The sequence below is a fragment of the Odontesthes bonariensis genome, chromosome 16, assembly GCF_027942865.1.
Source record: "Odontesthes bonariensis isolate fOdoBon6 chromosome 16, fOdoBon6.hap1, whole genome shotgun sequence".
NCBI lineage: Eukaryota > Metazoa > Chordata > Actinopteri > Atheriniformes > Atherinopsidae > Odontesthes > Odontesthes bonariensis.
The window spans coordinates 30,344,045-30,364,166 of NC_134521.1; the positions used below are offsets into that span (position 1 = coordinate 30,344,045).

The window sequence follows — 20,122 nt, forward strand, 5'->3', positions numbered from 1 at the left end:
TAGATGCATTAATTTATGATTTCAGTGTTTGAATTCATGCTAATTCTGAACTTAGCTCAACTGGAAACTGTCACCCCGGATCACATATTGTGATGAGTGTCTCTAAATTCCCTTCTGCTTACCATTCTTTTAGCATGTCTGAGCAAATATTTTGGGTTTGTTATTCACTAATCTTTGCTGTCCCTAAGGCACACTGCAAGTGATTGTCACCTAATTACTATCTATGACAAATTATGAGTTATGATAGCTGTAAAAAAAAACATCCATCCTTAGAAATAGGAGAGGTAAATTGGACTTTAATTAGCACAATTCATGAATACAAATGAGTCCTATTTTTGCCCCTTAAGATACATCTCTGTCTGATAATCGATTCATCGTAACTCAAGGCTATTAAGTGACATGCCCTAAAGATACATTTCACCAAACATTTAAGCTTCTTTCTGTGTTCTTTGAGCTAACAATCACAGCAGTTATATTGGAAAATAAAAAATAATCAGGGTTTTGTGATATGTTCTTGAAGTTGTTCCCCATTATGTTCTTTAATTGAACACAAGAAAGTTATGGGTTTGAACCTGCTGCTTGTGCTCCCTGCGTTTTCCAGGTGCTCCTGGTTTTTGTCCCACAGTCCGTGCTAGACATGTTAGACCATGTTAGACGTGCATGTCAGGTTAACTGGTGATTCTTGACTGGCTATGGGTGTGAATGTGATCTCAAATGGTTGTCTTTCTCCTTGTGGGGGTTAGTTGGCCTGTTCACCTGTCCTGGGTAAACCCTGCCTCATATTCACAGTTAGCTGGCCCTGAAACATCTTCCAGTCCCTATTGACCCAGTTGGTTCATTTTTGATGTAATCAATTAACATTTTTTGCTTTACATTTTTATGTTTTGTTGGAAATTAGTGTCCCGTATTTAAATTGAACTGTCTAAAATGATGCAAATAACTTTCTCTAAAGGTTTTGCTCATTTAAAAACAGCTAAATGGAACTCAGTCTTAGTTATGGATTTTGAGCGACAACACCAGTCACAGCAGAAATTGGTTACACTTTATTGCGAATGTGAAGTTGCACTTAACCTTGTTAAATTTCTATCTCAAGCATCTCCGCTGACATGATAAAACCTTTTTTGACTGTATCAGGAGACTTCATTGCCAAGCTTTTTGAGTTTCATTTGTGCCTGCTTTATTTCAGACGTGTAGCTTGAAGTTAAGTGGCCTTTGGTGAGCAAACGACTATGTAAATGACTCTGAAAATGCAGCCAAAGCTGCATCAGTTTAGACTCTATGCAAAATATAACACGCTGAATAACACAGCTTTATCTACCTGCTTTATCATCATCTCTTGTACCTCGTAATTCAGTTTTAATTAATGACACATTTTCTGTGATTAGAGTCAACTCAGCTGAACAGCTTATAGAAATTATCCTCTAACTCGAGACAAGGTGTGATGGTCTTTCAGATAATCTGACAGTTTACATCAGGTCATAGCTTCTGTGAAACAGTTTGATGTGGATTTTTATGGTCAGCAGAGGTTGACTTATGTTAATTTTTGGAGACTTTTTGTGGCTTTGAAAACCAGTTTCATGTTTCACAATCCCAGTGGGTATATCTAGTTTCTACTGACCTTTTTATTTTTGCTACTACTGTGCACACTCATGTTCCCGATATTTTAAATCTGGGAGCAACAGACCACTAAATCACCTTCCAGATCTCATGGGTTTTATATTTGTGTGTGTGTGAGTGTTTTCCACCCTTCAGTTTCACAAACCCAATTCCAAAAAGTTATAATCCTGTGTAAAATATAACTAATAACATAATGCAATTATTTATCAATCTCATTAAACATATCAAAAGTTGAAAATGAGATATTTTACTATCCAATGCAAGAAATATCCGTTTATCTTGAATTTGATGGTTGTACCTCGTTAAAGGTTAAGGTTGGGTTGGGAGCAGGAAAAGGCTGGAAAAGTAAGTGTTTCTTAACAGCTGGAGGAACCTGCTTTAACTAATTAATTGGCAAAAGGTCGGTAACATGATGAAATGAAACCTTGGAGAGAGAGAGACTGAAAATCAATATTGGATGCCCGTGATTTCAGGCCTTCTGGCAGGACTGCGTTAAAAAAAGACTTCATTCTGTCATGGAAATCAGTGCATGGGCTCAAGCACACTTCCAGAAATCACTGTCTCCGAACACAGTCCACCATGTCATCAACAAAAGCAGAGGGAGGAATACACAGATATACATAGGTACACAGGACAACATTAACTTTCATCCAGACGACGTCTTTTTTAATTGGATTCTAATTAGCTTGAATTGGAGTGTATCTTTGAAATGCCTTGAGATGAAGGTGATGGTTGAATTTTTTTCAGGGAAGTCCTTGCATAGTTCAGCAAGAAAATGGTTAACCATACTACATCTATTACAACAGCATGGCTTCATAGTAGAACATGTAAAACATGTGGTGCATCATGAAAAAACACAACAAAGAAGAACCAGGACTTTTATCATAGAGCTAGAATCATATGTCGGACAAGAACGGGACAGCATTCATCTCCCCAAGGACCAGCAGCAGCTCTCCTCAGTTCCCAGATGTTCACAAACTGTTGAACAGCACAACAAATCCCCTTGGAAAGCATGTGTGGGGACATTGCAGCACACATGGATGCAGATAAAACAGCTTTCAGGTGCTCATAAGTTGACTTACACAGAAGACAAAACTTCAATCAACATCGTTTATAGTCAGGTTGGTTGTAGTGAAGATTTCAGCCTCCGGATGATGCCTGGCACAAACTGTCACTCTGGATTTAATGCAGTCTGGAGCTCATGTTGATCTGTTCTGAAAGTCCATATGGACAGATGTTTAACTGTTTAAAAATTCATCAATAATCAATCATTTAACCTGCTTACTTTCCCAAAGACTCTTATTTCCATAACAGTACTACTGCACTGAATCCATGGTCATGCTTTGACTCCAGGCATCGCAAACCCCCTTATCTAATGCAATTATTTGAAAGCAGCAGCAATGCTGGCAGGAAATGTTAACATACATATCTGCTTTTAATCCATCAAGACCTGATACAACATATTAGCATTGCTGTGTTCATTTCGTATCTGTTCACAGCTGTAAATTCCAGTGGACCAAAGAAGCAGGGTAAAAGAAAATGCAAACATAAAATAGCAAGATAACATAGGCTGGAGTGCTGACTTTTTCTATGTACTGTATGTCACACAAACAGTGACAACACTCAGAGGTGAAATATATCCCTTTATTGTTTATAGTTCAAACTTGTGTTGCATTAATGAAGATCAGTTGTGAGGTAAAGGTGTTATATTCAGCATGAAGCAGCACTGGAAGTGCAAAAGCCACTTATATCCACTCTGCAAGCATATTACCCCTGAAAAAGCTTTTCACACCTGGTTCTGACATGTCACAAATCCAGTGTGATCCAAAGCGTCTGTTTTAGAGGCAGGGTGTGTGTCTGTGTGTGTGCATGTTCGCTATAGTGTTTGCATGTGTATGCTTGGGGTTAATGTGTTCTGCAATTATGAAACACAGTTTTATTATCACAATGACCGGGTGGCAGTTGTGATGGTAACTCGGTCCACCACTTTGGATCAAATTAGAATTTCACAACTACTATTGCATGGATCAGAATTAAATTGATTTATTCGTGTCTCATTAATATTTTCAAAACAACCAAACCGCATAGGTTGTTCTTTTATAATTATTATTATTATTATTATTATTATTTTGAGAAATATGAGGACAAACAAAATGATTAACAATGAAATGACCACACATCATCTCAAGTGGTTCAAATTTGATGTTTTTTTGGTTTGGTAAAAGCTATCTATTTTCCGGAAAACCTTTTTTTTTTTTTTTTAAACAAAGCCTTAGGACGTAATTGATTATGAGTCTTAAATCTGTATATGTCTGTAGGCTCTGTGTGTTTCTTTGACACATTCAAGAAAGGCAGATTAATAGCAATTCAGTCAGACTTACATTAATCTTCCATTTGAATGAATTTCAAAGGAGCTGTCCTCTATTATGGATTACGTTGGTGAAGTAATGCAATCTTAGACCATAAAAGAAGATACTGCCAATAAAAAACATTGGTAGATTTCAAGATGATGGTTTTACTGTCAGATATTCTCATTGCTAATTTGAATGAAGTACTGTGGGTTCTTGATATGTATTATTACACTGTGAAGTAGTGCTGGGCGGTATGACCAAAAATACATATCACAGTATTTTTTCATGGTATCACGGTTTCACGGTATATCACGGTATTTTTTTTTCATGCATAATTAGGTGTTCACAGCATTTTCTACAGATTGAGAACAGAATTAAAAATTAAAATAAAAATTCTTCAAAATAATTCCTTCGTTAATAATTGGTCACACAGAACTTTACTGTATTAATATTCACATCTTCATTGTAAACAAATTAATAACATAGCTAATTACACTGATATCTCCGGTTCAGGCTGGTCCTCATCCTCAACACGCACGTCTCTTTTTCAATCGCGGAAAATATTTTTCAATACTCATCTGGATTGAAGCATCAAACATTCAGTGTAAGAGTTTAAAAAACCTACTTTATTTGATTCACAGCTGCTAGTGTTTAGACCTCGACAACCCAACTACATTTTTTTTTTTTTTTTTTACGGCAAACTTGCGACTAGTTAACTTTATAAAGAAGGCGTAATCACTTGTTTGCTATGGGTCGGGACGGGACAACATTGTATTAAAAATATAAAATATTTTTATAGGACTTTTTAATGTGTGATTTTATAAAGGTGCACGTGATACCAACCTTTTGTGAATTTCGCCAGCCGTCTTCTTTCGGTTGAGCCACAGCCATTATAACTAACAGCCTTGCCACTTACTATTAAGCCCCATTGTACCGGCTTTTTGGCTGCAGTTCCACCAGAATTCCACTGGGCGCGTCGGTGGAGACCAGAATGAATTGGGCCCAATAGAGCTAGATGCTACAAATGGTCAGTTTCACCTAAGTCTCCTCAAGAGCGCTCAGATTTGAATGTAGTTTCTGAGAGCTCAACATGGGTTTCAAGTCAATTACATATATCCCTTTGATTTCTTACAGGTTGGCTTCTTGTTGTCCACAACGCGCTAGCATTGTGCTAATGACAGCTGGTCGACCGGCGAAAGAATGAATTACAACCAGAGGCACCGCTTGACGGCTGGCTCCATACCAAGCGACAACAGAATTAAGATGGACTTTTTCCGCTTATGTTACCACAGATTCTCTCTTACTACAGCTCTTCCTTGAAAACGCTGCTGCCTTTGAGACCAACCACAGATTCTATAATACTAGATAGGCTGTGGACCAAAAACAAGCAGGATTGTTGCCGTAAAGCGGCATCTCCGGTCGTAAGCTATGTATGACGTCATATACACTTTAAATCCTTTTTTTAAGCAAATGAGTGGCTCTAAAAATCTAAAACTCAGCCATGGGTATTTTCTAAACATCCTCTTTCGAACACAACATTCGAATTACTAGAGAAAAAATTATATCTTGAGATAAGGGCACGCTAGGGAGTAATGCTCCATAGGACTCCATTCATTCTGGTCTCCAAAATTGAGCGCCCCACGTGGAAAGAGGGTGGAACTGCAACCAAAATCGCCTCGTTGGAAACCGGAAATGCACCATGAGTTGCGAATCTGTAGTATTATAGAATCTGTGGTTGAGCTAATCAACGCGACGCTGAAGCTAGCAACCTTCCACGCTTCCAGGGATGATCTCGCTGATGGAGGCACACGCGGTGTGCACGGAGGGGAGAGGCTGTGTGTGTGTAGGCTATGTGAGAGAGACGCATGACTGACAGAGACGGAGGGAGAGCACGGAAAGGAAATGTAGCTTAACGAATACGAGTATTTTTTAAATAGAGTTAAAAATAGACAGTAAACATGCGTGTTTAGAAGCGCAACACTGAAAAGGGTCCCGTCTAAAACAATGTCGCGCGACACAGCGTTCCCCCCGTTGATTACACAACGGGGGGTATATTAAAAATTCATATCAAAATGAAATTATAAACCGGTATTCGGTGTGAACCGGTATACCGCCCAGCACTACTGTGAAGGTTTGACCTTTTGTTACTTCCATTCACTTTTTTTTTTTTTCCTGAGCATGTTAATTTGAATACTAAGCTGGTGAATACATATCATTTTCAAGTGATATGTATTCCTATTATGTGGGAATTTTTTGTTTTTCAGTGGAATATTTTCTATATTTACTGTAGGTTTGCATCATTATTCACCTTCTAAAGACACATGCTTTAAAGCAATACAATGTAACTTCTCAAAAAGCCCATTATGGAGCTCCCCCTACAGGCTTGGAGGTAATGTACGGTTACACTGTTGTAAATACAACACCCTTTCGCTTTCACGTTTCACGTTTGTTGACGAACCGGCGAGGAGTCAGAAGGTGCAAGCTATGTCGACCGAGAAGGTAAGAGTAATCAAATGTACCTGGGAGCGTGAGAGGGGTCTATTTGTTTTTGCGGTAGGTGTGCCAGAAAGCAAGTTGCAGTACTTTCGCTCAGCTCCCGGGCCGCTCCCGGGCCGGTCCAGCAAAGTTACATAGCGCAGTTTTTCCAACTCAGACCCCCGAAGGGCATAGGAGACAGGCCAATCGTAATATTAAAACTCATTCTAGCCGCACAATTTTTTTCAAGCTGTTATTTTAAGGTATAAATGTTACATAGTATTGCTTTAAAGGTTTAAGGGGATGATTTGAAAAGGATGCCTCTGTATTTTCTTTGGATATTTATTATTCTTAAAGGCGGGGTAGGGGATCTTTTTCTGGAACATTTTTTTACATATTGCTTGAAATACTCTTCACACCCCCATTGCAACCAATTAATTAAAAGTTTTGACACAAATATGAAAAGTTTTAGTGGCCTCTAGAACGTACAATCTAGGAAAAACAGTATCCAATCATTGTGAACGGACCGTTCACAATGATTGGATACTGATGCCGTCTATCAAACTGCAATCTGCTCCTCCCTCCCCCTCCTTCTCCCTGTGCGCGTACCCTGCTCCGTGAACGTCCAGAAGCTTGGCAGGAAGCTAAACTAGAGCCAGCTTGGCTAGCACCTAGCATTATTAAACATATAGTTATCATATACTAAATACGGCAACGATCGATGCTTGCTGTCAGAACAGCGCTCGTGCACCTTCGTGCTCGTGCGCGTTCATGTACTCTAGAGGCGTGCCTTCGGGGGAAAAGTGAAGAAAAGGGTTGGGACTTTTTACCTGTGTATTTTCAAAATGCAGCTTCGCTGGACTCAAAATCCAGGATCTCCTACCCTACCTTTAAAGGGGACATATTATGCAAAACTCACTTTTTGCGGGTCTTTGTGTTCATATTTGGGTCTCTACTGTTCCTTTAAACACTCCAAGTGCGAAAAAAAACCCATCCATCCATTTTCTGTAGGTCAGTAGAAAGACTTTGGTGTCAAGAAAAAAATGCTGCTGTGAGCCATTTGGATGGCTCCCTTATTGTGACGTCACAATAAAGGGATTTGCATACACCTGTCGAGTCCCCACCCACTCCCCACCCTCTACATTAGTTGATCCGTCATCGTGTATCGAGCATCGAGCATACATGGCTACGAAAGGAAAATCACACATGAAGTGTTGTGTTGTTGGCTGCACCTGTGGTGCGTTTCTGGAGACCCAGGTCTCCAGCAGCAGCTCCAGTCTCTGCCGGTGATACCTCCCGGTGGTTTTCACAGCCACGAACAGGTCAGCCTGTGTGAGCTGCTCCACCGGCCGAGGGGGAGCGCTCCTCCGCGCCGGGCCGCTCACCGCTCTCCTCTCCCGGGCCAGCCGCCTGAAATAAGTTGAGAAAACATCCGCGCCCCCTGCAGCCGGCAGCTTCTTCTGGTGTCCGCCAGTGAGCACGAGCATCCCGGCCACCGCGGCGACAGCAGCGCGAGGTCCCGCTGAGCCCTTATACTGAAGTAGCCTAACACAGACAGTCTATTGTACCCCAGCATGTAGAAAAAAAGGTACATATATGTACCTTTTGGACCCTCAAAAAAGGTACATATATGTACCTTTTACCACTTGAGTACATATATGTACCTTTTGGACCCTCAAAACAAAAGGGTAAACAGTACACGCCAGTGATGCGCGGGCTGACCCGAAGCCAGCGGGCGCCTGCAGGCATCCGCAGTCACCCGCAGTGGCGGGTCATAAAAAAATATTTTTAATGATCGGTCGGGTCGTTTTGTCGTTTGAGATAAACATTAAAAAATAACGTGGTAAACGTTTGTAATTCAAACAGTAGACACAATGTTCTATTAAATAAATACACTTTATTAGCTGAATAACTTCCGCAGAGATGACCTACGTGGTCAGAAGTACAGTAGGTATGGAGACGGCAAGAGAGAAGGTCAAGTTGGGAGAGTGGAAGCTCCGCAAACACACAAGCAGAAAAAGTAAGGATTGGGACTCATTCGCCGAGATCATCAAAGATGATGAGCAAAGTGCAGGCTTTGTCATGTGCACCTCCTGTGAAGCAATGTATGCATTTGATAGCCACAAAACTTACAAGCAATGCCATCTTACAATTTTAACACCTTAAAAATGAATGCAGGTAGGCTATATGAGGTCCATCGTGCGTTGCCAATGACGCTAGGATGTTCATTAAGACCATTGGCTACTTTTTTTAAAAGCGGGTCGGGTCAACATTTTTTCAAAAATATTTCTTGCGGTCTGAGTTAACGGGCGGGTTAGTGGAAAAAGCGGTCGGTTGCGGGATGTTTTTTCGTGGACCCGTGCGTCACTGGTACACGCAGCCAGAGGCTTCTCATGAGCGTGGCCAGCAACAGCTTATTTGCATAAAAGTGACAGAGCCCTTTAAACGGCTCAATTTGGGAGAGACTGAAACTGGCAAGAATAGAGCTGGTGAAATCTCTTTATGTGAGAGTGATTTTGTGCAAAGAACTTCATGAACATGTTTTGTATAGCCCATAGACCAATTCTAACTTGTTTAAATAGGTAAAACATGTCTCCTTTAAATTGTGTCATAGAACACTATAAATGTACATTCTGCCTACTGTTTGCGTCTCTCCTCTTTTCCCTAATGTGTTTTAGTACAGCTGAATTCCTAATAAATCCTCTTATTGACATGATTTTCTGTTACTGTTATCAGGCAGCACAATGAGTCAGAAACAGAGACTGAAATAACACCTGTTAAGGCTACATGTAACCGATTTAACAAATGTGATGTCATCTGATGACATCACCTTTGGACAAAGTCTGTGTCTTGATTTTGGTTGCACTCACATGTAAAATGTCCCAGCTCACAGACCGCTGCTGCTGCTGATCACAGTGTGTTGCTATATCTAAATCTGTTTTGTTTGGTGATGAAGCCTTACTCCTTGTTGTAAAGCTATTCAACAAAGCCTTAAATTTCAAGCCCCAGCCAATGTGAAAACATTTAGTCACCTCTGGAAAGGCTGATTGTTTTAAGGATTAATTTACTCCACTCAACATTATGAATATGCGAAACTGCTGCTGTTTATTTTCAGTTTATGGCGAAATGCTAAACAGTCATGCTGGTGATGCATTATAATGTGCCACCCACTAGGACTCCATAAAAACATTTACTACTCCGTATAACTCACAAATGCATATAAAAAAGACTATTAAAAAAAACACCGACAATAGAACAAGACAATGTGCACCTGTGTAGCTATCTGCAAAAATGATAGATCTTTAACATGTACTGGCTGGAAATCAGATGTAGAACAGAAAAGATGCTGCATTGATCTCAGCACTGTTTGAGCTTTATCAAATGTATTTATTATAACATTTGAATAATGCGTATTCCTTGAAAAATTACACTTTTTATAGCCTCATATCACATCATGATTGCTGCTCTCTGTGCCGTGTGGAGGCTGCCTTATGTTAAAGAGGAGGCAACATACTGACTGTGCAGTCTGAACACAAAACTGACCAAAAGGATCATCTTCCATAGACTCTGTGTCAAATCTTTAAACTTCCCTGTGAACAGCTACAGTCTACACACAGATTAACTGAACTGCCCCCGTCAATCCTCACCAAGGAGGATTTCACTGTTAGATGTGGTCCGGCTCAACAAGGATCTTGACCTTTCCTCGGCTGCGTCTTGCTGACATTCGGCTGTACTAACACAGCGTTCACCAAGCAAGGGGAGGTTGGAGCGACAGGCTCCAGATTCAACTTGCGGCTCACGTAAAATAAATACATTTTTCAAAGAATATGATTATCGAAATACATTTTTAAAAGTAAACTGTGACACAGGAAGAAGCACTTGCAGAAGACTAATGCGATTTTCTGGCAAATTTATCGGAAAGCATAGCTCGTGCCTAAACTTCCTTTTAGATTTGGTCGATCCTGTTTTCAACCCCTCACTTGAAAAACTGAAAAAGTGTTTCCTTTTTTTAAAAAAAACACCCTTTGGTTGACATCGTAATTCAGTTTTCCTGTGGAAGAAAGGGAAGGTAGATTCCTTTGGGGTTATAGTTTTGCTGGTGGCTGTGATAAAATCTTGTCAACTAAAATTCTCAACAAAAAGTGGCATCTATGTAGCCTGGCTGATGCGTCCACATCTCGATGAGATGGTGGTCTGGGAACTAGGTGTGCATTTTCTCGTATTTGAGGCGTGGTTTATGAATGCCTAGAGCCGTTTATTGAGCGCTACGAATGTCTATCAAATGGCGTCTGGTTCTTCCCATGCTGCTTTGCGCGCGATTCATAGCCAATCTTATCACTTATACCAGATGACGTATGTAGAGCGACAGAAATTCGATGAGGAAGAAGAAGACGTGTTGCTCTTTTTTAAAAGTAAACTTGCGTTTTAAGCTACTGTAGCGTTACCGGGTATTTATATACCTATTAAATATAAGGATTTATGAGATGTTCTTACAGTCTCAAATAAACCTTACCTCGAATTCAGGGCACCACCTACCTAGGTTTTGACTTAATTTAAGTCACAGTCAGGTAGGAAAACTGTTCGAAATCTTACGATCCTGGTGTTAAATTAATCTTTCGATTAATATTCAATTAATATTCAGTCTCATATCTCGCTACTTTCGTGAAGTTCTCGTTTGGTTGGACAGACATTACGTAAAGAAAGCATACGACACAATCTGTGATTATAACATATATATAGATATATGAGCTGTTTATTACAATGATATGATCTTAGACATGAACCTTTAAACAAACAGGAGATGCATGGAATATGGGTGATTATATAAAACACTTAGTGAATATAAAATAAAATATGGGGAATGGGGAGATACTGGATGTATTCAAATAGTTTAGGTTGGCTGACTATTTGACGCTAAATACTGACATTTCGGATTAATGTATCATTCTGTGAAAGCCTCGAGACATCCATCAAACCCACCTTAAGGTGAAAACGGGTCGGTCTTACTGTGCTGAAGTTCTGTTCAGTCGGTTCGGACCACGGCATCTGTCACGCGGGGTCCGAGGGGATTTCTCTTCCGCTCTCTGGGCCTTCCTGGCTGTGGTGGCTGACTTTAGCGGACTTCTCAGTTGCTTCTTTCACCGGGAAACCGAAACGATGGTGCCGAGGACTGGGGTTAGATGGTCGAATCTTCTTAGTGTCAGTGGGTCCGTTGCTTCTCTGATGAAGTGAACTTAAGTTCACAGAAGATTAATAAAAGGTTGCTTGGAGTTGGCTTCTTGGTAGGAAAAGGTGATGATGGCGTGAAACAGCGGAGGTTAGGACGTGCGACGTAGAAGGACGTGGATGGCGAGGGACGAACAAAAACCCGTAAAACGTGCATCTTCAGAGTATTTCAATCTGTTTCTTTGTTCGGGTCTTTCTTCTTCGTCTCCGGGGTCTCACTGGGTTCTGGAGGGTCTCCTCCGGTCGTCCGCTGCATCGTTATCCACACGTCCTTCCGTTCTCTCCTGAGATTATGGGAAAACTCCCAAACTCTGGTGAGCTCTTCTCTTCTGCTTAAACCATCTCTAAAACTCTCTGAGCAGCTGTTCTCTGCTCAAATCTCCTTCTGAAACTCTGGGTTGGAACCCTTCTGGAACAAGAGGCAAGAAGCAAGAGAGCAGACGCCTGAAGCGAGCCAGCAAACGAGAGAACTAGAGAGAGCCAGAGAGCCAGAGAGCCTGTGTTTTCCGCGGGTTCCGGGTTTTGACTCTCGGAGGCGGGGCTTACACTACTTTTTCAGCCAATGACATGCTTGAACTGTCTGCATGTTTAACTGGGTGTCTGTGTAAGGTGATCTGTGCTAAAGGGGATTTCTGGATGAGACAAAGAAAACTCTTATTTCTCCATTACTCCCATCTCATAGAACATTTGTCTCAGTGATTGTGAAAACACCACATCTTGTTAAGATATGCAGATTAAAGATATAACATAGACTTGTAATATAAAGACATCAAAATAACACACATGATAAAGACAATTATGACTTTCAAAATTCAGATGAATATCTATGAAATCGTGACATATGAATAGTGAGCCATACAATGTTCATTTTCTGTGTTAACAATGGGGACACTAAACAAATACCAAATAGATACCGAAGGGACATCGTTAGAAGTTACTAGTTGCATATATTGTCCATTTTACTGAGTCCTCTGGGATTTAAATGTTCAACTAATCAACACTGCAGACCACTAGGGGGCAATGTGGTTCCATCAGGCAGGTTGGGCGTTTTCCACCAAAATCAGTTCTTTGTCAATATTTAAGCCAGAATCGTACAAATTGTCTCTATATGCGTCTTGTGATCAAGCTGGAAACCTGAAAGAAATTGTACACGGTTATCAAACACATTTAATATAGTTTTAAGATTCGACTAAAAGTGAGTCTTCTCAGTTCGTGTGTAGCCATCTGGTCGGTTTGCTGGTGAAAAGGGGTGTTAAAGTGTCAACTTTCGAGTTATGGTCTAGATAAGATAGTAAGTGTCCCACTTTTCCAAGAGTGAGTTCGACTCCCCAAAAGCTCTTAAGGGTGTTGTAAATTAGGCAGTTTCTGTCTCTTTTTCCTTTGTGGAAAGAAAATGAAGATCTGGTTTATATCCACATACGTAAACATCCCCCACAGGAATGTTGGTTTTGTCAAAGTTTGAAAAACTCTTAATCCACACGGCACTGTGACTGCTACACTACTTAAAACACTTTCTAAGGCTGCATCGAACGGTAACGTTGTGACCGCTGCCATGTTTGATTAACACTCTACAAGCTTCGGTGTCGCGCATAGACGTGGTCATCATCTTGCTGCCCCGCTGTTCTGTGATTGGTTCCCTAACTCAGGCAAAAATAAGGGCGGTGGTTTCCAGGCTGCCTTTGCAGTGTGAATGAAATCGCGCGCAAAGCAGCATGGGAATTCCCAGGCTAGCATCTATGTGTACTGTGAGTACATTTTGGCAGTGTAGTTTCTGCTTTTCCATCGCTTAGAGCTCTCTTTTGAAAGATTGTCTTGAATAACATGTAAACCACCTGGTAACACGGGCCTCATAATGCTTAATCTAGCAAAGAGTTCTCTGGTTTATATATAAATGCCATCTTGCTTATATTTATTGTAAACTTCACAAATTTCAGCCTTCATTAGGGCTATGCCTGGAAGTGGGGAAAAAAAACATTAAAAATCTTCCCCTGGCGTGTAGTTTATGGTCTTAGCTTAATCACACACAAAATAACTGATTCACACTCATTGTTCATAAACTTGTTCTTTCTGGAACAAGAAGCAGAAGAGGTCAGCCAAAAAACTGATAAATCTGTCACTGCACAGGAAATTGCCTAATTTTTTTACTTTCCATTAGTCTGGCTAACCTGAGGCTTTGTTTTAGTTTCCTGACCATGTGTCTGCTTCTGTTTGTTCTGTTTCTTATTATTATTTTTGCTCCAGAGAGATAGCATGTCCGAATTAAAAAAAACAAAAAACAAACCTAGAATGATGATTCAAATCTCACATGGCACAAAAGTATGAAGGACAAACTCACTTTAAAACTCAGCTCAAGTGCCCCCTTGTGCATACCTGCCACATTATTACCGTGTATTTATTCCCACCTATTATTATGGTGTGACTCGAAAAGGTAATACACTGCAGAAATCAACTCTTTGCTGTCGACACAGACATGCAATCAGATGTGCTCGTACACACGTTTAAAAACATGCAATCACACAGTACTCTGCAATCAGACATGTGCAAAACACAAACACATTCTGCGCCTCATAGAGAAAGCCGACCCGCACGCATGTGCTCGGCACCAGCTCACAAAGATTTGCCTTCTTATCAGCAGGAGCAACACGGGGGGGGGGGGGGGAAAGGAGAAAATGATTGTGTGCTGTTCAGATACACATGTCCCTCGAAATGTCAAAGCGAAATTAATATCTCTCGGCTGATTGTTAGGATCACAATCTGTGCAGAGCGGCTTGGCATACAAATGTAAAATACATCAATTCAAATAGAAAAATCAAACGATATAAGATTACTGTATGTTGCATCAAATCTCTGATTGAGTCAGAGCATAAATAATTTAATAAATGTATGTTTAACCGTGGATCTGATAAAAATACTAGTGCTATTAGTACTAAAATCACCATAGGGAGGGAAGGTATGGGGGAAAAGATGCATTGGCATTATGGACCATGGGTTCATTTTGGTACTTTCAGTTGCCTTTTATCTTTCTATCTACAGTATGGGTGTCGTATTTTGAGCAGAACAAAATCTATCAGGCAAGTATGGTATATTAATGAACATACCCGAGATGACGTGTCAATCCACTTCAGTATCTCTATCACAGTGGGTTTGATTTCCAGATGAAAATCACAGTCTGTGCCATGTTGGCCATCTGTGTGACCTGCATAGCTTTCAAACTGAATCAGATGAAAATGTAACTTTTTTTTTTTCTTTTTAATGATTTTGGCACCCTGCTTGAGTTGTACAGTGAGGTGAGGAGTTTTCGTTGTCCGATAACTTGAATCCGTGAATGATTGCTTTGGCTTGTTGACATAGCTGGAAAAAGGCTAGAATATGGCACCCACTAGATAAAACTTGAAATATACACTTTAACTATTTTAACCTTTTCTCTTTATATTAATCATTCAATCTCTGGTCTTAAAAAAATACACGAATTAATCCTTTTTTTATGGATTTAACACTTAGCGAATGTTCATTCATTAAACAGCTGAAAATTCTGGTTTTGCAAAATATACCTTAAAAACAATTAATAAAAGTGTTGCAACCAATGACATTTTTTCTGATTAAGTCCAGGAAAACATTATGAAATTGACTAATCGTGGCTAAAGATTATGGAGGCATCTTGTAATTTGCATTTCTAAAATAAATTACCTGCACAAGTCTAAACAATTCGAATGGGTCTGCAGCTAAAAGAGAGTGCTTGCAGACCTCAATGAGCTGTTGCAGCTGGCTGATTAACAGGTCATAGCGCCCTAACAAGAGAGCTCTCGGTTGATACAATGGAAAGGATTTTTAAAAAATCCTTCAGGAGGGAAGGTGATACTGACATCATGAATATAGTTCCTCAAAAGATGACTGAGACTTGTGACTTGTTGACAGATAAATATATGGATAGACAGATAGATAGGTGGATGGTTGGATAGATCGATCTTAGGTTTCTAAGTTGATTTCCATGTGGTTATGGCAGAAATGAAAGCTATTTCATTGCAAATAAGTAATTCTTTGGGAAAAACAATAGAAAATAATAACCATATAGTTTTTATCACAATAACCTCAGTCATTTGTTCAACTCAAATCCTATTTTCCTACAGTCGTTGTTTTTGACCATGACGCCTGCATAAATCAGATCAATAAAGCAGTGATTTATGCCTTATCCTTCCAATATAGTGAAGGCCTTCCTGGTTTAGATTCATGCAGATTAGTCTCCTATTCCCACTTTCCAGGCAGCATATCTCATGCTGCATAGGAAATTGGAAAGACGTGCGCTTCAAAGCTTTGTTGAATACTAACACAGTTGAGAGACTGAGTCATGTGTCTCCCAACTTTTCCATGGTGCCTCTGACTGTTGGTATTAAATCTATATTTGATATTCCGCTCCTCTCAACTGTTTGCTCACTTTCTAGACTCTTGGTTTCTCCATCTGATCAGTGAACAATCGGAGGCTCAGAGTCTCTTTGTCTTTATGTGTGAATGCACTTAAGCTCTTTTCTGAAAGGCAAATTAAATGATAGATTTAAACATTTGGAGGGGAATGCATTAAGTGCAGCTCAGAACAACAATTATAGATTACTCCCGCCATCCCTGATGTGCCATTACCATAAAGCCTATTTCAGTTCTGAAAGTTTATCCTCAGCCGTTATTTTACTGTGGTGCAGGACAGTAAAAGCAGTATCTCACTGAAACCCTCAAAATGAGACTTGTTTAAAGGAAGTGTATCATTAATCGTGTCCCTAACTTGGTGAATTTGAGGCTCCAGCACTTGTCATTCTCTTTAATAAGTTGCCTCTCATTAAAAAGGATTTCCTAACCCCTTCACACAGCTGATCTGCATATTTATTCAGGGACCTCAAGAAAATATTTAGTCATTGTGACACTCATTCCAAACAGGGGATTTTGGCATGTATGAATACTTTAAAGACATAAAAAGAGGGTTTTTTCACAGAGTTAATTTTTTGAGACAACACCTGACTAAGTTAAGGTGAAGGAAGCATGAATAAATCCTTAAACAGCAAGCTCAACATTGGCACCATCAATAATCTAAAAGTCAGATTGTCCTTAGAGTTGTCTGTTAGTTTTACGCCATTAACTGATTAAACTGAAAGCTTCTTGAGGTCTAAAATATTCAGAACCTCTCAGTTTTAACTGGCAGTCACTTTAAAAAGAAAAATCAATCATTTACGAGTCTCGCAGCAGTCTGTAAACGCCTCAACAGGAGGGTTTAACAGTTTGAGCAACCACTCGCCCGAATTATTTCCACACTCTAAATCCATTTTAAACCTAACTTTTGTTCTCACTTCACTCACTCTTCTGTTGTGGTCGGGCACTTAAAAAAACCTGGTTAGCTCCGGAGCCTCTTGTTCAGAGTAAGAAAACATCATGCCCAACCTTTGCCCCCCTGTGATGTCACAGGTGCTCTTTCTGAAGCTCCCCTGACAACGTCCTCGGTGGCCACAGCATATGGCTGTAGTTCGCTGCTAATTAGTGCAAAGCTCCTCCAACTCCTTGCACCATCCTCCAGCACGTCAGACATGTTTATTTTGCACAACAGGAACAATTAAGCAACTGACAAGGTAGCCTCATTTGAAGTCCTTCCTACCACTTCCATTGGCTGAAAGCACAGCTTAGCAGACACTTTGCAGCACCCCGCTGCTGCCTTGTAACCTTCAGCGGATGCCTTGAAATGCATTTTGTTGCATGTCAGCATATTATCATAACCAGATGCCCACATTACCGCCCACCTCTGCACATCTTTGAAAAACGAGGTTTGGTCTTGAATATCAAAGAATCAAAGACACTGAGGTTCATTTATTTAGGGCTGCGTTCAGGCCACCGAGGGATGCTGATCTGAATCTCGTTTGTTAAGCTGTCTATTCTTATCTGTCAGCATCACACGGTCCAATTTCACTCTTCCCACCCCATCCTCCTTGTCTTCTAAATGCCAGGGATATTTAGAGGTGCTTGACAACTAAGGCATGCAAATTAGAAGCTGATGTTTCTTGCCTTCTTGTAGTTTCCTTCACAACCCCCCCCTTCCAAGTTGGCTCTTTTAGCCTCTCTGACAAAATGATTCTATTTTCATAACCATGTGGGAAGAAAGAATAAGTGGAGATTACAACAACTTTGTTCGCAAATTTTATTCAAAGTTGAGCTGAAAATGATAAAACGGGCACATTTTTCTGTGGCGTATTATGCAGGTGCAATAGTGATGGCATAAATTTGAATAAATTACATTTATGTTTACATCTGTATTTACTGTGATGTAAAGGCAAACTCTTTATAATCTGTATATTATAAGCAGAGCCCACTTGGAATTATTAACAAAATCTATAATTCTAAAATGATAGAAGTTGTAGCCTTATTGAACTACCTGCTTATTAAGGCTGTTGTGTTTATTCAGTGGGATGCTGCTTTAATGTGATCCTTCACTTAATTAAATTAAAACTAATCGAAAGCTGTTCTGGGAAGCAGAGACAGAATTGGTTGCAATTTCCTCTACATGTCGTTAATGACCAGGATCGTGTATACAATATTGGTGTCAGGTTGCATAATGTCAGGCTGAAAATTGCTTCACCTGACATATTTGGGACGTCAGGGTTATGGTTTTATGAAGGACATCGGGTCGTAGCAGAAGAGAGACGAGTGTGCTTCTCGCCTGGTTTCACAGCGTCCACATGACGATTCCATATTGGCTCCATCTGTGTGTCGTACACCGACCTGCATGTATACACAAAAACAACGCACCACGATTCTTCCTGACAATAACTGCATCTGTATTTTTGGTCATATCTCTCGGCCCCTTTCATTATCATACACTAGCTCACACACTAAGTCTGGGCTCAATATTTCGACCAAAGACTTTTCAACATGTGGTTGGGAGGCCAATGACTGTTCTACCCTCTGCTACGACCTTCTCCTCCAATGTCATAACAGCTGTCGCCCCTGGATGTGAAGCATCAGCTGCCCTCATCCTTGGAATGGGTTGTTTTTCTGGTTCTCCTAAAGTTTGAAATAATTCTCTTTGGTCTTTATGGTGTTTAGACAAAGTTATTAATGGTTCTGTACCTTCTCCCTGTAAGACTTGTTCTGGTTTTTAATATTCTGATGATTGTATTCATTCTTTAGAATGAAATGTGGACAGGCTGGTGGATGGCTTAACACACACCTCCGTGGAAGACCAGCACTGAGGATGAAGGTGATGTGAAGCTTCCCTAAGGGGACAGCCTGAGGGCAGTTGATAGGAAACACAAGCATTTTGTTCCATGAAGTGGGACTTGGGTTGAGCTCAGTGAGCTTAGCTGCTGCTTTGCATGACAGTTGATTTTTATCAAATCCTGAGCTGTAATTTGTTATAGCTGTTACAGTATTCTGTCTGGTGGACTTTGCCATTTCAGACCAGTAAGAGTGCAGTGGAAATCTGTGCCAATGGTTTCTTCAGTGGGCTCTATATAGAACAACTGAGGGTAGTCAAAGGACATCTTGATGTGAAAAAAATTGCAGATTAGCAAGTGCAAGTGCATTGTCATGCTAACGTTTGTTTTGTACCAAGATAAGGTTGTTGGACTTAAGCCATATAGTGACAGCACACAGAAAGTGTTGGGTTGAATTAAGATTGAGGTTATACACCTCTCTGAGCTGTTTGGCAGAGTCGTGGCCTGTGCTGCATCAGGCCTCTGTATTCCATCAGGACCAGCTGCTTTCTGAGAGTTGAGTTTGTGTGTGTGTGAGTGTGAGTGTGAGTGTCTGGGAGTCCTCGGGCAGTGACACTCTGACTATGACCGTATTGCCGTCCTTGTCAAACCTGGCAAAGAAACTGCTGAGCTCCTCAACTAGACTGGCATTGTTGCAGGTTCAATCAAGTTGTAAAATTCTGCTTGGCTAATTGTTTTCCATATTGGATGGGGTGCCTTTCTGCATCCACCATGGAAATTAATTGTTACTGAAGTTAATGCTACCTCATCAGTAATCAGATGGCTTTTTCTGTTCGACACATTACTAAAAGGTTTATGTGTCTTGTCCTTGTACTGGTGACAAATCTTATTGACTGGATTATTAAGAAGCAAGTTAGACAGAAGGTAGAATTATGAACTGCACCGGATATGCTGCATGATACTATGCCCACACATAAATGGTAAGAATCCTGTGCCTGAAGCCACTGTTGACTTTTCTCCGTTTCAAACTTGCCCAGTTCCCTCATTCTGAAAGAGAACTAAATGTGTTAGATATTAGACTATCTTTTTTATCAAAACATATTTGTATTTGCAAGTCACTGGTATTAAAATCTGTCCCTGAGAGACAGGCTTGATCAAAATAATTAGATGTTTTAGGTTTATTGCTCTGCCAGTTCATTATTTATGAGCTGGGTCACTTCTGACTGTGTTATTTCTACATGTTGACAAGCTGCTCAGGGGAGAAGTTGA

At 40.3% G+C, this 20,122-nt stretch overlaps 1 protein-coding gene across 7 annotated transcripts in view; it reads left to right on the forward strand.

Moving 5' to 3' along the window:
• Nucleotides 1–20,122, forward strand: part of cadm1a (cell adhesion molecule 1a) — a 433,220-nt gene that overhangs the window by 295,480 nt on the left and 117,618 nt on the right. The gene's annotated exons all lie outside the window — the stretch shown is intronic.